The sequence below is a fragment of the Petaurus breviceps genome, unplaced genomic scaffold (genome assembly GCF_028583685.1).
Source record: "Petaurus breviceps papuanus isolate PSGF00001 unplaced genomic scaffold, PetGlider_PUasm1.0 545, whole genome shotgun sequence".
In the NCBI taxonomy this organism is placed as follows: domain Eukaryota; kingdom Metazoa; phylum Chordata; class Mammalia; order Diprotodontia; family Petauridae; genus Petaurus; species Petaurus breviceps.
Window position 1 is genome coordinate 1,710,103 of NW_027186366.1, and position 23,068 is coordinate 1,733,170.

Consider the following 23,068-nt stretch of genomic DNA (forward strand, 5'->3'; position numbering starts at 1 on the left):
TTAGCTCAACCCAGCCACAAGCACTTGATGTTTTCCCAGTTAGTTAGATCTGATTTTATTTGTGTGAAAAGTGTTTTGTAGATTGTGTTCATATAGGTCCTGGGTTTGTTTTGGCAGGCAGGTTCTCAAATATTTTATAATGTCTACAGTAACTTTAAATGGGGTTTCTTTATCTCTTGCTGTTGGATTTTGTTAAAAATATATAGGAATGCTGAGGATTTATGTAGGTTTATTTTATATCCTGCAACTTTGCCAAATTTATTGTCTCAAGTAGTTCTTTACTTGATTCTCTAGGATTCTCCAAGTATATCAACATATCATCTGAAAAGAATGATAGCTTAGTCTCTTCTTTGCTTAATTTGATTCGTTCACTTTCTTTTTCTTCTCTATTTGCTACTGCTAACATTTCTAGTACCAGATTGAAAAAGAGGAGTGATAGTGGATAGACTTGTTTCACCCCAGATCTTATTGGAAATGCTTCTAGTTTATCCCCATTGCATATAATACTTGCTGGTGGCTTTAAATAGAGGCTACCTATTATTTTAAGGAAAACTTCATTTATTCCTATATTTTCTAGTGGGTTGTTTTTTGGAGGTCAATTGGGTTTAAGTAACTTGCCCAAGGTCACAAGGCTAGTTTATGTGTTAAGTGTCTGAGGCTAGATTTGAACTCAGGTCCTCCTGATTCCAGGGCTGGAGCTCTATTTACTGCACCACCTAGCTGCCCTTTTCTAGTATTTTTTTAATAGGAATGGTATTGTATTTTGTCAAAGACCTTTTCTGCATCTATTGAGATAATCATATCATTTCTGCTAGTTTTATTGTTGATATGATCAATTATACTGATGGTTTCCCTAATATTGAACCATTCTTGCATTCCTGGAATAAATCATACATCATCAAAGTGTATTATTCTTGTGATAAGTTGCTGTAGTCTTTTTGTTAATATGTTATTTAAAATTTTTGCATCTATATTCATGAGGAAAATTGGTCTATACTTTTCTTTCTCCATTTTGTCCCTTCCTGATTTAGGTATCAGTACCATAGTTGTATCATGAAAAGAATTTGGTAAGACTCCTTCTTCACCGATTTTCCCAAATAATTTGTAGAGTACTAGCATCAATTGTTCCTTAAATGTTTGGTAGAATTAACTAGTAAATCCATCTGTCCCTGGAGATTTTTTCCTAGGGAGTTTGCTGATGGCTTTTTCGATTTCTTTTTCTGAGATGGGGTATTTTAAGCAATTGACTTTCACTTCCATTAGTCTGGGAAACTTATATTTTTGTAAATATTCATCCATTTCACTAATATTATCAAATATAACTGCATACAATTTGTCAAAATAATTCCTAACTATTGTTTTAAGTACCTCTTCATTGGAGGTAGATTCACCCTTTTCATTTTTGATACTTGTAATTTGATTTTCTTCTTTTTTATAATATTGTCTAAGGGGTTATAAATTTTATTGCTTAACCAGCTCTTACTTTTATTTATTAATTCAATAGTTTTCTTTTTTTAATTTTTTTTAGTTTACATCATTCATTTCCACAAGAATTGGAGCCATACATTTTCTCCCTATTTTTCCTCTACCCACCACCCCAGAACAGCGATCCCAATGAAAATCCCCTCCCCCAATCTGCTCTATCCAATATCTTCCCCCATTCCCCCTCTGACTTTCCAATAGGGCATGGTGGATCTCTATGCCCCAGTGCCTATATATCTTATTTCCCAGTTACATGTATAATAATAATAATAATAATAATATATTTCAAGCATTTGATTTTAAAACTTCGAATTCCAGATTTTTTCCCTACCTACCTTGTCACCCACTCTTACTGGGAAGATAAGAAATTCAATATAGGTTGTACATGTGTAGCTATGCAAAACATTTCCATAGTGCATATATTGTGAAGGACTGACTTTATTTCCCTCCATCCTATCCCAGCCCCCACTAGTTCTATTCTCTACCTTGATCCTGTCCCTTTTCAAAAGTGCATGCTTCCAAATTCCCTCCCCCAGCCTGCCCTCCCTTCCATCATACCCCTCTAGTCCTCTTCCCCCCTACTCTGCTGCACTGTGAGATACCCTATTTAATGTGTATATCATTCCCTCCCTTAGCCAAATTCAATGCCAATAAGTTTGACCCATTCCATTTTGCCTTCCTGTTCTTCCCCTCCATTGGAACAGTTTTCCCTTGACTCTTCTATATGACATAATTTACCCCCATTCCATCTATCCCCATCTGCTCTCATATTCCTTTCTCATCTCTTAATTGCACCTTTTAAGTATCATCCCTTCATATTCAATTGGTACTGTGCCCTCTGCCTGTGTATACCTATACACATATAAACACACACTCATATATGTATTCAAATGCCCATATACCCTCCTATATAGAAACATGTACATATGTATACATATGCATATATATATATATGCATACATTTTTATTCCCTTCAACTGTTCTCATACTAAGAAAAGTTTCATAAGTTACAATTATCATTTTTCCATGTATGAAGGTAAGGAGCTCAACTTTGATAAGTTCCTTATGATTCATTTTCCCTGTTTACCTTCTCATGTTTCTCTTGCTTCTCATATCTGAATGTCAAATTTTCTATTCATCTCTGGTTTTTTTGTCAAGAATGCTTGAAAGTCCTCTATTCCATTGAATGACAATATTTTTTCCTGAAACATGATACTCAGTTTTGCTGGTAGGTGATTCTTGGTTTTAATCCCAGCTCCTTTGAACTCCAGAATATCATATTCCAAGCCCTTCAATCACTCAGTGTAGAAGCTGCTAGATCCTGTGATATCCTGATTGTGTTTCCACAATACTCAAATTGTTTCTTCCTGGCTGCTTGCAGTATTTTCTCCTTGATCTGGGAAATCTGGAACCTGGTTATAATATTCCTAGTAGCTTTCTTTTTGGGATCTTTTACAGGAGGTGATAGGTGGATTCTTTCAACCTCTATTTTGCCCTCTCATTCTAAACCATCAAGGCAATTTTCCTTGAGAAATTCTTGAAGGATGATTTCTAGGTTCTTTTTTTGTTCATGGCTTTCAGGTAGTCCAATAATTTTTAAATTATCTCTCCTGGATCTATTTTCCAGGACAGTGATTTTTCCAATGAGATATTTCACATTGCCTTCTATTTTTTCCTTTTTTTTGGATCTGTTTAATAGTATTTTGATTTATAATAAAGTGACTAGCTTCCATTTGCACCAATCTAATTCTGAAGGAATGATTCCCTTCAGTAAGCTTTTGAGATTCTTCTTCCATTTGGCAAATTTGGCTTTATAAGGCATTCTTCTCTTCATTACCTTTTTGAGCCTCTTTTGCCATTTGAATTAGTCTCTTTTTAAGGTGTTACTTTCTTCAGTCAGGTTGATGACACTCATTTCATAATTTTCTTGCATCATTCTCATTTATCTTCCCAATTTTTCCTTCACTTCTCTTATTTGGTTTTCAAAATCCTTCTTAAGCTCCTCTATGGCCTGTAACCAGCTCATAGTTTTCTTGGAAGCTGTAGGAGTTCTGACTTCACTGTCTTCCTCCTGTTCCACGCTTTGATCCTTTTTGTCCCCAAAATAGAAGGGTAAAGTTGGATTGCTCTGCTTGCTTTGCTTCCTTTGCTTGCTCATGTTGCCGCTCAATTACTTGACTTTTGAGCTTTTTGCCACAGTAGAACTCTGCTACCAGAGCAGGGAGCTTGGTCCCAAGTCGCTGGGGTTTTCTCAGCTGCTGGAGCTATTAGTTGGCTCCCCTCTATGAAGCCTCCACATGCTCTGGCACACTGGTCACACAGCCCAGGATCTCCACCCCAGACAGTGATCCAGATCAAAGCAGGTTAATCCAGACTGGGCTCTTGCTCCCCTACAATCTGCATTCCTGGAGCTTTGAATTAACCATGGGGCAGTATTGAAGGGCTGCAGAGCCTCAGCTGCTTATCACCCTATGGGCAAAGGCAGGACCACATTCCAGAACTCCGACATTCCAAAGTCCACACTGCACTGACCTCTCTCTCTGTCCTTAGCATCTATTGGTTGACAATTCTGTAAACTGCTACAGACGCTGGTGATCTGATGTCCCTCCAGCTGTTGGCTGGTTGTGGCTGCCCTGAGGCTAAAACCTTGGGTATGCATAGGGGTGGGCTTGGCTACCAGAGTTCTGCACTGGCTCCTTCCTGCCAGCATGCTGGACTGTCTTCAGTGTGAGGTTAGCTTCTCTGTGTCATTTTGTGGGTTCTGTAGCTCCAAAATTTGTTTAGAGTCATTTTTTACATGAATTGAAGGAGGTGGGAGCGGGAGCCCTGCTGAAGTCCTGTTTCTACTCCACCATCTTGACTCCACCTTCAATAGTTTTCTTAATTTCAATGTTATTAATCTCTCATTATGTTTTCATTATTTCTAATTTAGTATTTAATTGGGGATTTTCAATGTTTTCTAGCTTTTTCAATTGTGTGCCCAAATCATTAACCTGCATTTTCTCTAATTTATTCATGTATGCATTCAGTAATATAAAACTTCCCCTAAGAACTGCCTTTGCAGCATCCAATAAGTTTTGGTATGTTTTATCTTTATTGTCATTCTCTTCAACAAAGTTGCTGATTGTTTCTATAATTTCTTGTCTGACCCACTCATTCTTTAGGTTTAAATTATTTAGTTTCCAATTTATTTTTACTCTAGTTTTCCATGGCTCTTCAGTGCATATGATGTTTATTGCATCATGATCTGAGAATGATGCATTTAATATTTCTTCCTTTCTGCACTGAATTGTGAGGTTTATGCCCTAGTATATGGTCAATTTTTGTGTATATGCCATGCACCACTGAGAAGAAGGTATATTTCTTTTTATCCCCATTCTGTTTTCTCCAGAGATCATGTCTAGCCTCTCCAAAATTCTATTTGCCTCTTTAATTTCTTTATTCTTTATTTTGAGGGTAGACTTATCAAGCTCAGAGAGGGGGAGATTGAGGTCCCCTACTAGTATAATTTTGCCATCTATTTCTTCCTCTAATTCCCTTGACTTCTCCTCTAGGAATTTGGATGCTATGCCACTTGGTGCATATATGTTAAGTAATGATATTGCTTCATTCTCGATGGTGTCTTTTAGCAGGATATAGTTTCATTGCTTATCTCATTTAACTAGATCGATTTTTGCTTTTTCTTTATGTGAGATAAGGATTGCTACCCCTGCTTTTTTTCTTTACTTTAGCTGAAGCATAATATATTCTGCTCCAGCCATTTACCTTTACTCTGTGCTTATCCCCTTGTTTCAAATGTGTTTCTTGTAGACAGCATATTGTAGGATCATGGTTTTTATTCCTTTCTGCTCTTTGCCTCCATTTTATGGGAGAGTTCATCCCATTCACATTAACAATTATGATTACTATTTGTGTCTTTTCATCCATCCTATTCCCTCCCATGTTTATGTTTTTGTTACTTCCTTATCCCTTCCCCTCTTTAACAGTTTTCCTTTTGACCACCACCTCCCTCAGTATTCCCTCCCTGTGCCCCCCTTTACCTACCTTTTCCCCTTACTACTATATCCCTCCTTTCTAACTATCTCCCCCATTTTACATCCCCTCCCTTACTCCTCCTACTGACTGTTTGGCACAATGGATTTTTATACGTAAGGGAGTATGTTATTCCCTCCTTGAACCCAATCTGATGAGAGTAAATTTCAAACAGTTCCCCGGTCCCTCACTCTTTCCCTCTATTACAATGAAAATTTGTGTCTTTTTACATTAGAATCCCAAACTTAAACTGATTATTTTGATCTCCCTCTTTGAACTAGGACCAATGAGAATAATGTTCATATGATGTTCATCTCCCTCCCTCCTTTTTCCTTTGCTAATAGTATGTTTTTATGCCTCTTTATGTGGCATAGTTTACCTTTTTCTGCCCCATCCTTTCCTTTTCTCCCAGTACAATGCCTTTGTACCCCTTAATAAGGTTGTTTTTATCAGATTAGTTCATCTATACCCATGCACTCTATGTATATCCCTTTCAAATGTTTTGATAATCACATAAATTTCAATATTGACATGTATTCACTTTTCATATAATGATGTAAACAGTTCGCTCTTATTGTATCCCAAGTTATGTGCATGTGCGCATATGTGCATGTATGTGTGTGTGTTTTCCTTGTTTACCTTTTTATGTCTTTCTTGAGTCTTATAATTAAAGATCAAATTTTCCATTGAGCTTTGGCTTTTTCATCAGGAAAGTCTGGAAGTCCCTTATTTCATTAAATGACCATCTCCTTGACTGAATGATTATGCTCAGTTTCACTAGGTAGTTGATCCTTGGTTGCAGTCCTAGCTCTTTGCCTTATGAAATATCAAATTCCAAACCCTCCAATCTTTTAATGTAGAAGCTGCTAGGTCCTGTGTAATCCTCACCAGAGTTCCATGATATTTGAATTGTTTCTTTTTGGCTGCTTACAGTATTTTCCTTGACCTTTTAATTCTGGAATTTGGCTACTATATTTCTTGGAGTTTTGAATTTGGGATGTCTTTCAGGAGGAGTCTGGTGAATTCTTTCAAAAACTATTTTACCCTCTGATTGTAGGACCTCAGGGCAGCTGTCTTTGACAATCTGTTGAAGGATGTTTTCCAGGCTGCTTTTTTCATCATGGCTTTCCAGTATACCAATAATTCTTAGGTTACCTCTCCTGGATCTGTTTTCCAGGTCAGTTGTTTTTCCAGTGAGATATTTTATACTTTTTTTTCCAATTTTTCAGTCTTTATGCTTTGTTTGACTGACTCAATTCATCATAGATCCCTTAGCTTCAATTTGACTGATTCTAATTTTTAATGAATTATTTTTCTCAGTTAGTTTTGAAGGTCCTTTTCCATATATTTAGTTTTCATTTTTAGGGAGGTAATTTCTCCAGTTAGATTTTGAACCTCCCATCCAAGTTCACCAATTTTACTTTTTAAGGATTTGTTTTTTTTAGTGAGATTTTCTTTTCCAATTTGGTCATTGTAGATTTAAATTTATCTTCTACCTCTCTAATTTGGCTTTTAAAAATCTTTCTTGAGCGCCTACAAGAAAGTTTTTGGGCTTGAAACAAGTTTATATATCCTTCTGTGGTCTCAGGTGTGAGTATAGAGTCCATGTTGTTCTCTGAATTTTGTTGTTCTTACTCACTATAATAGGATCATATCATTCTTGATTTGACAGATTCCTTCTTGACCATTGCGATTGATTGCCTATGTCCTGAATTTTTAGAATGGATATCTACTTCTGGGGTACAGATGTACTGTGTTTCTCAGACTGGAAGTTAGGGGTTTGGTTGTAAACTTTGTGTGCTGTACCCTCTGGGTGTTTAGACTGAGGCCAAGGCCAAGACACTCAGTGTTTCCCCTGAGTTACCCTGAGGCTCACAGACTAACCTTTAAAGGGTGAGGGGTGATCTGGCCACTTCAGATTTCCACCTCTGTGCCTCTGGGCTACAGCTCAGACAGGTTCAACAGCTGGCAGCAGGCAGAGCTAGTGTCTGCAGATTACCCTCCTGTTGGGAAGGACCACATGGGCTTGTGTTGTTAGCGCTTGCTGGCTCCACCCCCCTAGGCTTCAGGAGCTCTCACTGGTCAGCTGAGGTGGGGCTTGTTGGGACACCTCCCACTCTTTACTCAGTACTGCTTCAGTTATGCCCTTCCTAAATGTTTCCCAAGCCTGAGGTTGTTTCCATTAATTCAGGATTTTACTCTGAGTAGGACATTTATCTTTTGGGTTTTCTGGGTCAGGGAGGGGGAATCAGAGAATCTAGGGGGCTCCTGGAAGACCAGGTAGGTGATTTTTAAAAGTCCAGGCTGTGCACTGGTAGCCCAAGGAGAAGCTGCTGTCACTGCTTTGGACCCTACAGTTTCTCTTACCCAGCTCTGACCAATCCGCTGTCCTGTGGTGAGACACCTGTAAATCACCCTTGGAGTTGGTGAGTCCATTGTATAGGGCTCCTTGTCGCTCTGCTGTAGTCTTCACTCAGTTCCACATTGATGCATCCCCTGCCTGCTCCATGTTCCCCCTGCCCAGACCTATGTGGACATTTTCCTAGGCTGGGAATCTGCCATGCTCCTTCTCCCAATGGGTTCTGTCACTCTAAAATCCATTCAGATTCACTTTTTAAAGTTTAGTGATGGAAATCATGGAGGAGCTTTGAAAAGTTCTAGCTTCCTTTCTGCTATCTTGGCTCCACCTTTGCTTATTTTTAATGACAGTCCCAGGGTGCACTGGTCCCTGATAGTTATTTAAGGACCCCATAAAAGAAGTTGAAGACATAGTTCTTCATTCTCACAGAGAAAAGCTTTGTGATACTGAGATTTGTGCCAGATCTGAGTTAGAGGCAAATTATACTGGAGAATGCTTTTCCTAAAATGAAAATCCAAGGTTCTGCTTTGTTCATGCAACATCAGGCAATGTGGGCTTTCCCACACTTCTTTGAATCCCTTATTTTTTTTTTTTAAGGAGGGTTGTTTTTTTTGTTTTGTTTTGTTTTGTTTATTGTGACCTTCACAATTATCCCCTAACACAAATGCTGCCTTTGTCATGAGAAGTCCAGAAGAAATAGACATCAGGCCAGAGCTAAAACTTCAGCAGAGCTTCAAGGAGAAGTTTTCCAAATGAAAGGCCCCTATCCCTTCCCCCAAATCTCTCTGTCTATCTATGAAATGAAGAGTTTGCAGGAAGGGACCTCTAAGTTCTCTTCCACCTCTAAGTCTATTTTATGACCAGCCCCACCCCCCCCAATTCCCAAATATTAGAAAATGCCTGTGTATACATTAAAAGCTAAATGCTAAGGAAATGGGATTTTTTTAATGTGGCTCAAATGATTGTGATTTGATAAATTCATTACAAAATTATAGAGTACAGTCTTCACTTGTTTCCCTTTCTCCACTCTCTAATTAAGCATCTGGTTCTAAACACTCAGAAATCTCTTCACTCATGACAGAAAAGACAGGTAGAATCACTCAGAGGGATACCTGACCTTTCACTCAGTCTAGACTGTCCATTTTCATCCTTGAGATTAATTGGGAAGGAAAAAAGTGTAATGTTACCTAAGTTTGTCCTACTGCTTCAGAATGTAAGAGTCACCTCCTTTCCAAGAGAAAACCAAATTGAGATGCAAATGCTATACACTGCTCCCTCCCCGGATTTTACAATAACGCAAAGACAAAATGTGCTTTATGGTCATGACCAAATATGTTTCCCAAAACAGAAGCTTTTCATGTGTATTTGGGTATTATACAATCAACCTGTCTGTAGCTATGTGTGGGGAAGGTGGACCCCAAGACTTACACTGATAAGGAGGGAAAGCAGGAAAAGGAGGGAGGATCCAAAGGGTCTGAATATGGTGGAGTTTGGTGACAAAGACCAAAGTGAAACAAGGAGTTTACATCATAATGAGGAAGATACACTGATGGGCTCTAATATGATATATGATCATGTGTGTGTGTGTGTGTGTGTGTGTGTGTGTGTGTAGAAAGATAACTAGATAGATTGACAGACTGACAGAGACAGACAGATAGGTAGATAGATAGATAGATAGATAGATAGATAGATAGATAGATAGATAGATAGATAGATAGATAGATACTAGTTACCTTCAGTAGGGAAGGTGCTAGGACCTAGGGGACCTGGAAATACCTCCTGTAGCTTTAGAGAAATTTCTGGCATCTCTGAAGGATGGATTGGAAAGGGGAGAAATGTGAAGCATGGACCCTTCTGAGGAGGCTTTTGCAATAATGCAGGAGAGGTGATGCGAGTCCTAACTGGAACAGTGACTGTGAATGGAGAGGCAAGAACATTGAAGAGGAACGTTATAAAGACAGAAACAACAAATTATGGCAACTGATTGAATATGTGGGATTAATGAGAATGAAAAATTCAGAATAAATTGAGGTTTTAAACCTAGGGAAATACAAAGGTAGTATGCCATTAGCACAAATTTAGGTATGGAAGTTCAGAAATTGGTAAAATTAGAGAATGGGATGGTTCTGTTTTAAACATAGTGAGTTTGAAAAGCCTATAGAACATAGAGCAGGCATCATATCAGAATGTGAGACTTAGGTAGCGTTTTAGCCCTTGATCTCCCCATTTGGGAATGATTCGATGTGCTCTACAAGCAGCTGAGGTCATTGCTTGGAGATCTCTGGGATTAACACTGAATTCAGTGACCATAGCCCCAAAGGAGAGTTTGACAACTCAAGAATTTGTTGTTTTAGGTCACTAACCTGCTCAGAGAAGAATCGATATTTTCTTAACCATTTATTATTATGAGAAGGCTTCCTTTAATGCTTTTGATGATCCACAAATTCATTGGTAGCATAGTCATTCTACCAAAATAGATCACACCCTCTCTATACTTGTTGATGGAATGTCCCACACATGGTTTCTGAGAGAGACCAGGGCTGAACATAGAAATTTGAGTTTTATTTGAAAAGTGGTAATAATGGAGTTCCTTATAACTGATGAGTTTTATCAGGTGAAAGAGTAGAGATTGGTTAAAAGATTAAAAGGACAAAGTAGAGCCTTGGGGAATGTACAGTGATTATGAAGCAATAGTGAAAAGAAAATCCTGAGGAAAGAATGTGGTCAACAGGACAGATGCTCCATAAAGAAGGGTGAAGACTGAGAAAGGTCCTTAGATTTAATGACTAAAACTTCATTGGTTACTTTGGAGAAAGTAGTTTAGTTGAGTAACAGGATCAGAAGCCAGATTACGGAGGGTTGGGAGAGAATGAGAAGTTGTGGCATCAAGATGACTTTTTCAAGAAGCTTAGTTGAGGAAATAGAGGAGAGCTACATAATAATGGGTGGGGTAGCTGGTAATATTATGGGAAGATTTTTGTTAAGGATTAGGCAGATATGGGTGTTCCTGTAGGCAGTGAGGAAGGAGCCTGTAAATAGAGATTGGAGATGGGTATGGGGGGAAAGTTGGGCTGGAGGGCCATCAGAAAAGAAAGGAAGGGTGAAATCAAAGGTACTTGTAGAAAGCATTTAGCCTTGGTGATGATTCCACCTCATCCTTGGAGACTGGAGTAAAGGACAAGGCAAAATCAGAAGGATCATTTCACAGGGATGAGAGCATAGAGGGAAGGAGTTCTATGGGAAATTGGAGAGGTTTGAAACAACCACTGTGGTGAGCAGGATACAGATTCCAACTCAGGAGTAGAAGGGTCAGGTTGCCACAGTCAGGGCCCAGATGAAATTAGATAACAAATTTGTTCCAAAATGGAAACTCCTTGAGGACTCGAGGGCAGGGACTATTGAGGGCAGGGACTTGAGAGCCAGATCTGAGTTAGAGGCAAATTATACTGGAGAATGCTTTCCCTAAAATGAAAACCCAAGGTTCTGCTTTCTTTCTCTTTCTCTTCATAGATACACACATATTTACTGATTATTTAGAATAACATATATTAAGATCTATCTCAATATATATCACTATATGAGAGGGAGAAAGAGTCACTGCCTTCAAGTAATTTACATTTTAGAAGAAACAACTTTCTGTCCTCATATATAAGAGATATATTAGAAAATATGTGTTTGTGTGTCCCCAGCATCAGCAAAGCCCTTTCAATTATCCCCAGCTTCTCCCTGAAGCAAAGATCTATTTTCCTAATACAGTTCTTCTGCTAGTGGAATTAATGTTTCCTAGATCAAGGACTAATCAGTAAAGTGACTTGCCTAGGGTCATACAGCCAATGCAGACCAGAGGCAGGATTCAAATATTGGTTTTCCTAATTTCAAGGTCAGTTCTGTAGCCAAATGCTACAACTCCCTTTGAGAACATAAATACAAAAAACAGTTCAGTGCCTTCCCTTGAGGAGTTTAAATTTAATTGGTATAAAAAACAAGGAGCTATCATGAAGAAACAGTAAAGAATATTATGGAAGAAATATATGGTCAGAAAAGTAGCTACATCTGGCCACATAGAGAGAAGGCAAGCTATCCTTTTTTTGACCCATCTGATATACTGAGATACTTACATTGTGAAGAGGTGAGGGAGCCTTTACTCATCAGGTCATTTGGTGAATTACCACAGCGAATTTATGGGAGATAATAAACAAGAACCTTAAGGCTGGGCATGAAGACATGGCCTGGATCTACCTCTATAAAGGTTACATCTATACAAGTGAGGAGTAGGAAGAAGTTGATGGAGTGTTGGGTGTGGAGTCAGAAAGATCTGGGTTCAATCCTTCCTCAGACACTAAATAGATTACTCTGGACAAGGCAATTCAGCCCTCTGAGCTCCAGGTTTTGACCTCCCCTCTAGCTCTAGATTTATGATCCTGAGATATATTTTCATATTTAAATTTGCCTGATGCCTAGGGCAGTGTCTTGATGATGCTAGAGATTAAGGTCAAGTTGAAAGGTAAAGACACTTGAAGAAAATTCATTCAATCCTTTGGATTTCCATCTTGAAGGTACACAATCTTATCTCCCCTAAAGTGTGGCCTGGCCCTACCTTATCTCAACAATCCTGATTCCTTGTCCCTTAATCTGAAATTCATTGTTGGGAAGGTCTAGTGTAGAGGACTTAACTGAATAAGTCAAACCTGTCAGTTCATCCCAGTGGCACTTTTTTTTCCCCCTGAATTTATAGAAATCTCTCAAAATAGACTTTGTATTTGTAGGATATGGAAGAGTCATTTAAATAAAGGAAACCGGAAAAAAATTTGACTTTCATTGGTCCAACTTTCTGAATATCTTTTAGATCAAAATGTTAAATCTGTTTGTTCACATGTTAAAATGAAATTATTTAACACAGGAAAAACATGGCAGCAAATAGAACTTTGTCTCCAATAATGCTGCCTTGAAATTACACATGCCTCTACTGGGCAGCAGGATATCAGACTGCTCGGCTTAAGGAGTGTTAGTCATAGATTTCAAAAAACAACAGTACCTCTTACAATGTAATTTGCTCTTCATGCAGCCAGAAGATAATTGATCTGTGAGGCACCTGGGATGAGTCCAATATTCAGGGACCTGAGGCCCCGGTGGTGAGCTCAGCAGCTCAAGAATCTGTTGTTTTCAACAGCGACTTGCTCAGATCCAAATCAGTATTTTCCTTAGCAATACAGTAACACGAGTATCTTTCAGTTAATGTTTTAAGGGATAGATACATTCTTTGGCTGCAGCATAACCTGTAGCCCCTCTCTACCTTGGTTCAGGGCTTGGCAAATTAGAGCCAGAGAGGCAAATTCACTCACTGCCTGTTTTTGTATGGCTTGAGCAGAGGTGTTGTTTTTTTTTTTATTTTAAAATAAAATTTTAATGTATTTAAAATGTAAAAAAAGACTGTTCTTAGCTCCAGAACCTTACCAATATAGTCAGTGCAAAGGATGTGACTCTCTGGACATAGTTTGCTGACCCCTGCTTTAGGTGATGGTCCTCATGTGAGAATCACAGAATTTCCAAGTGGGTAGGAACCTCGGTGTTTATCTACTCCAATGTATCCCCTCACCCTCACAGAGTCCCCACCATAGTACTTCTGGCAAGTGGTTGTCTAACCTTTATTTGAAGACATCCACATTGTGGAGAGCTCCAATTTAAGGAGACTTTTCTTTGCCCTTGACCCATGCCAAATGTTCTTCCACATTCTGCCTTCTGGGGTCAAACTGAACAATTCTAGTCCCATTTCCTCATGTCAGCTTCTCAATAACTGTTTGGTACCATCAACATTACCAATAACTCAATAGCTGTCACATTCCCCAGAATCTTCCCACCTTCAGGCTGTATGTCCCTAAGACCTTCACCTTATATAACAGTGGCATGGACCCAAGCTCCTTCACTGATCTGATTGCTTTCCTCTGGGTATTTTTCAGTTTCTAGATGTTTTTCCTAAGTGGGATGCTCTCTGTCTCCTGGTGTCCAGGTTACCAAAACTTGGTTCCTTAGATGACAAAATATACCTGTTGCCAAGTTCATGTCTCTGCAGATTGGTGGGATCAGTCATTGTCTGCCCTTTACTGTCATGGCCTTTGGGATTCCAGGGTTATCTTGAGAATAGTCTCATTCATCAGAGGTTAGCTGTGCCTCATTTAAGACATACTATGGAAAATAGGCTGACTTTGAAGTTTATCAAGAAGTGACTGTCTAGTATCAGGTAGATTCTGGATGTCTCATTACTTCTAACATCAATGGTTGCTTATATGGCATGACTCTTAAGTGATCTGGGTATCTGGTGACTCAGTGGATAGAGGGCTAGACCTGGAGTCAGAAAGACCTGAGTTCAAGTCCAGCCTCAGAGACTTACTAGTTGTGTGACCTTGGGTAAGTCATTTAACCCTGTTTGCCTCATTTTCTTCTTCTGGAGAAGAAAATGGCAAACCACTCTGGTATCTTTGCCAGTAAAACCCCAAAGGGTGTGACACATATGAAATGACTGAACAACAACACATTAAGTGATAGATATTAGAGTCCTAATTAAAAATAAATACAAAGTCAAAGAAAAATGAGATTCCCACAAAAAAAGTAATGAAATTGGCTTTTGCTTCTTGGCTGCTTAAAGTTTGAGTCATCTGACACTTTACCCAATCACCATCACTCTATCTCTCCTTCTACTCCAACCTACTCCACCACAAGCAAATTGGGGAGTTATTTTGAAAGCTGCCCGTTTGAGGGAACTGAGTACTCGCTTCTGACATTTGCACCATTTCTGGGTGACATTTGGAGTTCCTTTGAAAAGTGCATTTTAAGCTCCCCAAATGGGGGTGGGGGTGCTTGAAGATGGAGCAATGAGGAGAAGATCAGGGCCACAGGGGGTCTCAGTGATGCCATGCTCCAGCAGGAAGGGACTTGGAGGGCATATTCTCCAATTGCCCCTTTTGCAAGTGAGAAGATGGAGGCCTGGGGAGGTAATGGCTTGACCAAGGTCAGCCTAGCTTGAATGGGCTGACTTACAGACCAGGCCTCTGGCCCATCACCATGCCCCAGCTCTTTTTTTGCAAATAGGCCTTAGGCATTTTTCACCCAGTCCTGTCTCCAGGGCATAAGCACAGGCTGGGTGATCTGGGACCTGTTCCAAATAAAGCACTATTCATTCATTGAACATGTCAAGTACCTACTGTGTTCAGAGGCATTTTGTGGTATAACAGTGCATCTGTGACCCCCAAGGCATGAAAGGCCAGGGATGTTAAATTATAGAGCACCCCAGAGTTCTGTGTACCCTTAAGAAGAGCTGCTGTGGGCTTCTAGGTTCTTTCATTGGCTCAAGAACCCTCAGATTGCTTTTGCTCAATTTTTGAGGTCCCTAGAGCCCAATTTAGCCTTTGAACAGGCTACCTTTTGAAAAGAAATGTGTGCTTCAAAGGTAGAGCAAAAACAAGGTTTGAGGGGGCAGAGCCAAGATGGTGGAGTAAAAGCAGGAACTTGCTTGAGCTCCTGCTCCAACCACCTCCAAAAATGGTTTAAAATAAAAGTGACTCTAAACAAACTTTAGAGCTACAGAGCCCACAAAGTGACAGAGAAAAACAAATCTCCCACTGAAGGAAGCCTAGCAGGTAGACAGGAAGGGTCCATCACACCAGGCTGGGAGCTGAGCACAGTCCCGCATAAGCCGCCTGGGCCCAGACCCAGGGCAGCCCCGAGCAGTGGCCTAGACTGTCCAGAGCAGACTTCAGGAGAGTGAATCACCAGCAGCTGTGCCAGTTTCCAGACTTCTCTACCCATAAATGCCAAAAAGAAAGTAAAAGGTCAGTAGGGAACTCTGCTGGAACCGAGTGACAGAAGAGCACAGTGCGGCCCCTGCCCCTGGGCCAAGAGTTAACAGAGGTGTAGCAGCTGCAGAGGCATGGCAGCTACAGCTGCCCTGCATGGCTACCTCTGGAGTTCCTGGCCTGCAGGTGACCATTCAGAGGCCAAGTGCTCTTGCTCTGGCCTGCTTGGATCCAGATCCCATTCTTGGGTGGTGGTTCTGGGGTGTGTGGCCAGTGTGCCAGAGCTTGTGGTGGCTGTAGAGAGTGCACTCTCCTCAGACCTCTGGCAGCTGTGAAAACCCCAGCGATTTGGGACACAGCTCTGTCCTCTCTGGAAGCAGAGCTGTACCCTGGCAAAGAGCGCAAAAGTCAAGTCATCGGCTGGCAAGATGAGCAAGCAGAGGAAACAAAATCAGGCCATAGAACCCTTTGGGGAAACAAAAGAGATCAAAGCATGGAACCAGAAGAAGAGAACAAAGTCAAAACTCCTGCATCAAAAGCTTCTAAGAAAAATATGAAGTCGTTACAAATCATGGAGGAGCTCAAGAAGGATTTTGAAAATCAAGTAAGGGAAGTGGAGGAAAAATGGAGAAGATAAATGAGACTGATGAAAGAAAACCAAGAAAAGTGAGTCAACAGCCTTATAAAGGAGACCCCCCAAAATATTGAATAAAACCTTTAAAATAGACTAATTTAAGGGGTGGCCAGGTGGCTCGGCAAGTAAGAGCACCAGCCCCTATGTCAGGATGACCTGGGGATCAAATCCAGGTTCAGATACTTAGCACCACACCCAGAAATTAAAAACCACACTAAACACCACACCCAGACTGGCTGTGTAACCTTGAGCAAGTTACTTAACCCCAATTGCTAAAAAAAAAAAATAAACTAATTTAGGGGCAGCTAGGTTGCACAGTGAATAGAGCACCAGCCTTGTAGTTATGAGAACATGAGTTCAAATCTGGCCTCAGACACTTAACACAAAAAACTAGCTGTGTGACCTTGGGCAAGTCACTTAACCCCAATTGCCCTCAAAAAAGCAAAAAAAAAAAAATAGACTAACTCAAATGGCAAAAGAGGCCTAAAAAGCCAATGAGGAGAAGAATGCCTTAAAAAGTCAAAGTGACCAGATGAAAAAAAGATTTTCAAAAGCTCACTGAAGAGAGCTTTTCAAAATTAGATTGGAGCAAATGGAAGCTAATGACTTTATGAGAAATCAAGACAATATTAAACATATCCAAACAAATGAAAAAATAGAAGACAAGGTGAAATATCTCATTTGAAAAACCACTGACCTAGAAAATAGATTCAGGAGAGATAATTTAAAAATTATTGGACTACCTGAAAGCCATGATCAAAAAAAAAAGAACCTAGAAATCATCCTTCAATAAATTCTCAAGGAAAATTGCCCTGATACTCTAGAAACAGAGGGTAAAATAGGAATGGAAAGAATTCACCTATTGCCTCTTGAAAAACATATCAAAAAGAAAACTCCTAGGAATATCATAGCCAAATCCCAGCATTCCCAAGTCAAGGAAAAAATATTATAAGCAGTCAAGAAGAAACAATTTTATTATTGTAGAAATGCAATCTGGATAACACAAGATCTTGCAGCTTCTGTGTAAGGGATAGAAGGGCTTGGAATATGATATTCCAGAGGCCAAAGGAGCTAGGACTAAAACTGAGAACCACCTATCCAGCAAAACATTTTGTGTAACTACCCATGTACAACTTATATTGTATTGCTTGTCTTCCCAGTGGGGGTGGGTAAGGAGGGAAGAAGGGAAAGAATCTGGAAATCAAAGTTTTAAAAACAAATGTTAAAAAAAATATTTTTTACATGCAACTGGGAAATAAAATATGCAGTCACTGGGGTATTGAATCAATCTTGCCCTACTAGAAAGTTTAGGGGGATGGGGGAGGACATAAAAGAAAACATGTTGGGGAAAAACATATTCAGTAGGCTTGCTATATTGGGGTGGGTGGTAGGGGAAAGATGGGGAGAAAATTTGTAACTCAAAATCTTGTGGAAATGAATGTTGAAAACTAAAAACAAATAAATATTAAAAAAAATGAAAAATACCAAAGAATCCATATTGATGCTTTAGAAACAACATGCATTTTCCACTAATATCCTCTCTGTAGAACCCCCACTTCATTATAAAAAAAAAATTAGTAAAGCAAATCAATCCATTAACTATGAATGACTGTGTGCCTTATCATTCTGCACCCATAACACCCACCTCTGTTCTAAGAGGAAGGAGGCTTCATCAATGGCTCTTATATTAAACTGAATTTTAATGTAAAAAAAAAAGTGACAGAAACATCCCCCGATACTGGGGGTCATTACCATCAGTGCCAGTGAGGTGGCACAGTGGATAGAATGTTGGACCTGGAGGCAGGAAGATTCATCTTCCTGAGTTCAAACTTGGCCTTAGACACTAACTATGTGATCCTGGGCAAGTCACTTCCCCCTCTTTGCCTCAGTTTCTTCACCCATAAAATGAGCTAGAGAAGGAAATGATAAGACACTCCAGAATTTTTCCAAGAAAATCCCAAATGGGGTTGCATTGTCACACATGACTGATATGACTGAACAACAGTCACCCTGATTCCAATTTTGTGCAAAAGAGCACTACTTGGTTTTACCCTTTCCATAGGCTCCTCCAGTGATTGTCTGCATTTGGAGTCAGGAAGGATCCACATTCAAGTCTTACCTCCAAGCTTTAGATGTGAGACTAGATATTAAAAATGTTATATGATTTCTTAAACTGAGAGAGAATTTCTTTTGTTGAACAATTTCTCCTTTTAAATGCTTTCTGTAACTCCATAAAATGATATCCTTTTGGAGCCAATACCATAGGACCCTTGCTTGGTTGGAATCTAAGATTAACTGAACTTTGCTCTGTGGAAAATAGTTGCTAAACAAGATCTTAGAATATCCCATTTTAAAAATCTTATTTAATATTTTATTTTTTCACATTTACATGGAAAAACAATTTTAGCATTCTCTTCTTTTCAAATTTTGAGTTCCAAATTTTCTCTGTCCCCTCTCCCTATCATTGAGAAGGCAAGCAATTTGGCTTGGGTTATACATGTTTACATTTCCATGTAAATAATTCTGTAAAAGAAAACATAGACAGCAAAAACAAGAAAAATAAAGAAAGCAAAGAAAAAGTGGCCTTGATCTGCATTCAGGCTCTACCAGTTCTTTCTCTGGAGATGTACACCACCTTTCATTACAGGTCCTATAGAACTGTCTTAGATTATTGTATTGCTGAGTATAGCTAAGTTATTCACAGTATATAATCATACAGTATTGCTGTTACTATGTACAATGTTCTCCTGGTTCTGATTATTTCACTTTTTATCAGTTCATGAAAGTCTCTCCATGTTTTTCTGACCCCATCCTGCTCATCATTTCTTAAAGCAAAATAGTATTCCATCATAATCATATAGAGCAGCTTGTTCAGTCATTCCCCAATTAATGGATATTCCCTCAATTTCCAATTCTTTGCCACCACTAAAAGAGCTGCTATAAATATTTTGTTACACATAAGTCTTTTTCCTTTTTTTAACCTCTTTGGGACACAGACCTAGTAGAGGGATTGCTTGGTTAGAGTGTATGCATGATTTTTGGGTATAGCTTCAAACTGATCTCCAGAATAGATGAATCTATATACAATTTCACCAATAGTGCATTAGTGTTTAATTTTCCCACATACCCACCAACATTTATCATTTTCCTTTTCTGTCACATTAGCCTATCTGACAGGTGTGAGGTAGTAACTGAGAATCATTTTAATTTGTATTTCTCATCAATAGTGATTTAGAACTTTTTTTTATTTGACTATAGATAGTTTTGATTACTTTGAAAACTGCCTGTTCATATGCTTTGACTATTTATTAATTGAGGAATGGCTCTTATTTCTATAAATTTGACTCCGTTTTCTATAAGTTTAAGAAATGGAGTCTTTGTCAGAGAACCTCACTGTAAGAATTTTTTTTCACAGTAATGATTACCAACTATGCATTTCCCTCCATTCTATTTTCCCCATTTATCCTGCTCTCTCTCTTTTTACCCTGTCCATTCTCAAAAGTGTTTTGCTTCTGGCTTTTACCTCTCCCAAACTGCCCTCCTTTGTATCAGCTTTGCCCTCTTCTCTTGTCCCCTTCCTTCTTTACTTTCCTGTATAGTAAGATAGATCTCTTTGAGCCAATTCTGCTGAGAGTAAGGTTTATGTGCTCTCTTCCCCAACTTTTCACATTGTCCCTTCCACTGTAAAATCTCTTTAAGGCTATGTAAGATAATTTATTCCATTTCACCTCTCCCTTTCCTCTCCTCCCATTGCATTCTTCTTTCTCATCCTTTAATTTTATTTATCTTGGAATATCATATTCTAAGCCCTCTGATCCCCTAGTGTGGAAGCTTCTAGATATTTTGTTATCTTGAATGTGGTTCCATGACATTTGAGTTGTTTCTTTTTGTCTACTTGCAGTATTTTCTGTTTGATCTGGGACATCTGGCATTTGAGTATAATATTCTTGGGACCTTTCATTTTGGGGTCTTTCAGGAGGTGACCCTTTAATTCTTTCAATTCCTATTTTACCCCCTGGTTTTGGAATATCAGGGAAGTTTTACCTGATTATTTCTTGAAAGATGATGTCTAGGGGGTGGGGTCAAGATGGTGGAGTAGAAATAAGACATCTGTAGGGCTCCTGCTCCCACCTCCTCCAATTTATGGTAAAAAGAATGACTCTAAACAAACTTTGGAGCTATAGATCCAAAAAAATCACAGAGAGAAATTAATTTCCCACTGAATACAGCATGGCAGACTAGCAGGAAGGGGCCAGTGCAGGACTCTGGAAGCTGAACTTAGCCCTGTTGAGCCCAAGGTTTTAGCCTTAGGGGTAATTACTCTTGCTTTAACCTGCTTGGATTTGGATCACTATCTAGGGTAGATGTCCTGGAGTGCATGACCAGTTTGCCAGAGAATGTGGAGCTTCAAAGAAGGCACCAAACAAATAGCTCCCAACTGAGAAAATACCAGAAATTTGGGACAAAGCTCCCCTCTCTGGTAGCAGCGTAGTACTGTGGCAAAAAGCTCAAAAGTCAAGAAATTTAGTGGCAACATGAGCAAGCAAAGGAAGAAAAGCAAGCAGAGCAATCCAACATTAGATTCCTTTTTGGGGGACAAAAAGGATCAAAGCATGGAACAGGAAGAAGACAGTGAAGTCAGAACTCCTGCCCCAAAAGCTTCCAAAAAAAATATGAGCTGGTTATAGGCCAGAGAGGACCTTAAGAAGAATTCTGAAAACCAAATAAGAGAAGTGGAGGAAAAATTGGGAAGAGAAATGAGAAGGATGCAAAAAAATTATGAAATGAGAGTCAACAAGCTGACTGAAGAAAATAACACCTTAAAAATAGACTAATTCAAATGGCAAAAGAGGCTCAAAAAGGCAATGAGGAGAAGAATGCCTTAAAAAGCCAAATTTGCCAGATGGAAAAAGAATCTCAAAAGCTCACTGAAGAGAATAATTTCTTCAAAATTAGATTGGAGCAAATGGAAGCTATGACTTTATGAGAAATCAAGATACTATTAAATAGATCCAAACAAATGAAAAATAGAAGGCAACATGAAATATCTCATTGGAAAAACCACTGACTTGGAAAATAGATCCAGGAGAGAAATTAAAAATTATTGGACTACCTGAAAGTCATGATCAAAAAAAGAGTCTAGAAATCATCTTTCAAGAAATTCTCAAGGAAAATTGCCCTGATATTTTAGAACCAGAGGGCAAAATAGAGATTGAAAGAATTCACCAATTACATCCTGAAAAAGATCCCAACAAGAAAACTCCTACGAATAGTATAGCCATGTTTGAGAGTTCCCAGATCAAGAAGAAAATATTACAAGCAGCCAAGGAGAAACAATTTGAATATTGTGGAAAAACAATCAGGATAACACAGGATCTGCCAGCTTCTACACTGAAGGATCAAAAGGCTTAGAATATGATATTCTGGAGGTCAAAGGAGCTGGCATTAAAACCAAGAATCACTTACCCAGCAAAACTGAGTCTCATGTTTCAGGGGAAAATATGGTCATCCAATGGAATAGAGGACTTTCAAAATTCTTGATGAAAAAATCAGAGTTGAATAGAAAATTTGACATTTAGATACAAGAAACAAAAGAAGTATGAGAAGGTAAACAGGGATAAGAAATCATAAGGAACTTATCAAAGTTGAACTATTTACATTCCTACATGGAAAAAATTATCATTGTAATTCATGAAACTTTTCTCAGTATTAGAATAGTTGAAGGGAATAGAAATGTATATGTAAGTATGTATATGTATATGTGTGTGTATATATATACACACATGCACACATAAACATACATACATATATGCATATATAGGACAGTATATGGGTATATGAATACATATGTGAGTGTGTGTATGTATGTGACAGGTATACATAGACAGAGGGCACAGGAGCAATTTAATAGGAAGGGATGATACTTAAAAGGTGAAATTAAAAGGTGAGAGAGGAATGTAATGAGAGGAGACAAGGAGAGATAGAATGGGGTAAATTATCTCATATAGAAGAAGCAAAGGATAACTTACAATGGAGGGGAAGATCAGGAAGGCAAAAGGGAATGGGTCAACCTTATTCTCATTGAATTTGGCTTAGGGAGCGAATGACATATGCACTAAATGGGGTATCTCACTCTACAGAAGAGTAGGGGGGAAGGGGATGAGAGGAGAGGATGATGGAAGAAAGGGCAAGTAGGGAAGTTGGAAGCATCCACTTTTGAAAAGTGACAGGATCAAAGTAGAGAATAGAACAAGTGGGGGGTGGGATAGGATGGATAGAAATATAGTTAGTTTTTCACAATATATCGTCTATGGAAATATTTTGCATAGCTATACATGTACAACCTGTATTGAATTGCTTATTTTACCAGTAAGGGTGAGTGATGAAGGAGGAAGGGAAAGAATCTGGAATTCAAAACTTTAAAATCAAATGTTTAAATACATATACACACACACACACACACACACACACACACACACACACACATATATATAGTTTTACATGTAAGTGGGAAATATGATATACAGACACTGGGGCATAGAAATTTACTGTGCCCTACTGGAAAGCCAGAGGGGGGATGGGGGATGGGGGAAGATATGTCAAAGAACAGATTGGGGGAGGGAATATTCAGTGTGATCGCTGGTTTGGGGTGGTGGGTAGGGGAAAAATGGGGAGAAAATTTGTAACTCAAAATCTTGTGGATTTAAATTAAAAAATAAGAGACAGAGAGAGAGAGAGAGAGAGAGAGAGAGAGAGAGAGAGAGAGAGAGA